Source organism: Gekko japonicus, unplaced genomic scaffold (genome assembly GCF_001447785.1).
Source record: "Gekko japonicus isolate JY-2015 unplaced genomic scaffold, Gekko_japonicus_V1.1 scaffold2699, whole genome shotgun sequence".
In the NCBI taxonomy this organism is placed as follows: Eukaryota; Metazoa; Chordata; class Lepidosauria; order Squamata; family Gekkonidae; genus Gekko; species Gekko japonicus.
In genome coordinates this window covers 207,035-210,459 of record NW_015169262.1, presented here as the reverse complement: position 1 = coordinate 210,459, position 3,425 = coordinate 207,035, and positions in this window count along the sequence as shown.

Below are 3,425 nucleotides of genomic sequence, written 5' to 3'. Positions count from 1 at the left end.
AGGGGGGGAGCATTGCGGGAAGCCACAGGGGGGGGGAGGAGATAAGAGAAAAGGATATATGGGAAAAGAAAAGGTGTAATGTTGAATATGTTGTTATATCCAAAAATAAAAAAGTTTGATTAAAAAAAAACACACTAGCAACCTCCAAACATGGGTTGGAGAGCCAAAGTCACCACTCACCAACTTTTTCACTGAACATGTCAATTTGCTATAAATTATTGGACCAATTGACTCTGTCTCTCCATTCACTTAGAGGACAACAGTTGGGGGGGGGTGCACTGTGGGCATTTGTTTCCTAGTTTGAAAATGGCTCAATAGTTTGGAGGATGCACTCCACACAAAAAGACTGAGACAGGGCAGATGCCCTGGACCATGGCTGCTCCAGCACAGCAGTGATTCTTGACGTCGCTCTGCTCAGCAATGGAGTGTCCACAGGGCAATTCCCCTGATCTTTCCTTGCCTCGGTCTTCCACAACCTCCTTCTCCACACATCACCAGAAGGCATTTGCTGGCTTTAAAAAAAATAAATAAATCTGTAATTGCTGGGTCGCTGTAGCATTTAACCTTACAGTGATTGTGCCACAACCAACTAGTTCCTACTAGTTCCTAGCTTTCCTTTTTAAAAAGTAAATCTCCAGCCCTTTTCCTTGTGAAAATATAATGGGTGAAATTTTCCAGACAACAAAAAGGGCTGTGAAACAGGAGAAGTTGGTGTCAGGAACTTCTTTAAATGGAAAAATAAGACTTAGCCACAAACACACCCTCTATTCCAGAGATGTATTTGAAGGCCTAAGGCACAAGTGATGCACCCCCCGGGTGGTGCCATTTGTGCTTTATGTGAGTGCACAAGGGGGGGGGGAGAGCCTTGACGGTCCCTCGGCTAGCAGGGGAAGGCGCTCAAAGGCAGCTCCGGCAGGCACCCGAGGGTGGTGTGTGCCACACAGATTCCCATTCGGCCAGTGCAGTGGGGGGGAACAGTGGAACTGACCTGGCCCTGGAGGGACAGTGAAGGAGGGATAGTGTGGGCTGAAAGCTTGGATTCCCCCGTGTTTCCCCTCCACCAAGCTATCTGGACTCTTTGCTGGTCTTTTCCCATGGGTATAACTGCCCTCCTTGTTGGAAGTTCCAGATGCAATGTGATGTCCCCTGTCTCAGACCTCCAGACTGAGTGGCAAGAGAGACTAGATTGCTAGACAGGCAAACTGACCTTTCTTCCTGTATCTACTCTTCTGCCACTGTCCTCTTTGAAATGCAGATTGTATTCTCAGGGATCAACTTCCCCATTTCCTGCTTCTCTCTCACTCTGAATGAAGACTTGCTCTCTACCTGCACCCACCGAGAGAGGGACACGCGGTCCTCTCTTGGCACCACGAGGCAGGCGGGCCTCTCGCCATCCATCTCCATCTCTTAGCTAGGAAGTTAGTACTCTGTCAGTGGCTCAATTTGCATCTAGCATTTGCTCCACTGTTTTACCAAACCCACACTGGAACAGAATAGGATGTGGCTCAAAACAGCATCCAAATACCCTGGGCCAATGCTGTACTGATTGCAGAGTCACCCCTGAATGGCCACAAAACGGCCATAAATCTATGCAGACAGCAACCATAAAACCAAGAGATTAAACGAAGTGAAAGTGAAAGCGGTATGCAGCCTGGTTGAAGAGATCTTGAAGAGATCTCTAGTCCTTCCCATTCTATTGTTTTCTTCTATTACTTTGCACTGTTCATTCAGGAAGGCCTCCTTATCTCTCCTTGCTGTTCTCTGGAAATCTGCATTCAGTTGGGTAAATCTTTCCTTTTCGCCTTTGCCTTTCGCTTTCCTCCTTTCCTCTGCTATTTGTAAAGCCTCATCAGAAAGCCACTTTGCTTTCTTGCATTTCTTTTTCTTTGGGATGGTGGTGATTGCTGCCTCCTGTACAATGTCACGAACCTCCGTCCATAGTTCTTCAGGCACTCTATCTATCAAATCCAGACCCTTGAATCTATTCTTCACCTCTACTGTATATTCATCAGGGATGCGATCTAGGTCAAACCTGAATGGCCTCGTGGTTTTCCCAATTTTCTTCAGTTTAAGTCTGAATTTTGCAATGAGTAGCTCATGATCTGAACCACAGTCAGCTCCAGGTCTTGTTTTTACTGACTGGATAGAGCTTCTCCATCTTTGACTGCAAATTATATAGTCAATCTGATTTCGGTGTTGCCCATCTGGTGATGTCCATGTGTCGCCTCTTAGGTTGTTGGAAAAGGGTGTTCGCTATGACCAGTGTGTTCTCTTGACAAAACTCTGTTAACCTTTGTCCTGCTTCATTTTGCTTTCCAAGGCCAAACTTGTCTGTTATTTCGGTTACCTTTTTACTTCCTACTTTATCATTCCAGTCCCCTATGATGATGAGGACATCATTTTTTGGTGTTAGTTCTAGGAGGTGTTGTAGGTCTTCATAGAACCGGTCCACTTCAGCCTCTTCTGCATCAGTGGTTGGGGCATAGACTTGGATTACTGTGATGTTGAATGGTGTGCCTTGGAATCGGACCGAGATCATTCTGTCATTTTTGAGATTGTATCCTGCCTGGACACTGCCATAAAATCCGACAAAATCAAAGTGAAAGTGGCATGCAATGTAGAGGGGAACTTCTGTTCCAGGTTGGGTTTGGTAAAACAGCGGAGCAAATGCTAGAAGCAGATTGGGCCAATCTCTGCTCTTTTTTTGGGGGGGGGGGAAGGCTGCTGCAAGTGAAACTCAGGACTCTTTCCTATCCAAAGTGTACTGCTTAAATAAAGAGAAGTATTTCTCTTCTGAACTTGCAGTGTGGCTCTGTGTAGCTTTGTAAGTTGAGTAACCTAGTAAAGTGATTCTCCTGCATTTGTAGTTTTATTTAAGCACTCTGCTAACTAATGGTGACTGGACTAACCTCACCAGTTAACCTCAATACTACTTGTGCCCACTTGGTAAGAAGTTTGCATGTGTCCGATTTAAGTGGATTGAAACAATACCATACAGTAGAGGAGCTCTTCGAATTTGTGAATGAAACAACACCAATTCAATTCACATGGTGATTCAGCAGTATTTAATTTAAAATCAACTGCAATTGTTGCTTAGATGGGAGCCTGTAATTCCCTTTAAAAAAATTATCTGAACATTTAGAAGAACACTTTATAAAATACATGTACATGCAACTTTCATTGAGTAGGGAACGTCTGCAGACAGAACAGATTTGAATTCATTGTAGCGATGCCTTTAGGAGAGAAGCAGGAAAAACAGAGCGGGGGGGGGTCCGTCCTTTGCCAAAAGTGATTCCCCCCCCCCATTTCCACTGCTTTTGTGGAGGCACCACTGTGATTAATTCGGGTCTCTTCTGTCTGTGGATATTTGCTGAAAGTTGCAAGTGAAGTTTGCAATTTGTTGCTTCCACATGATTATTTGTTCT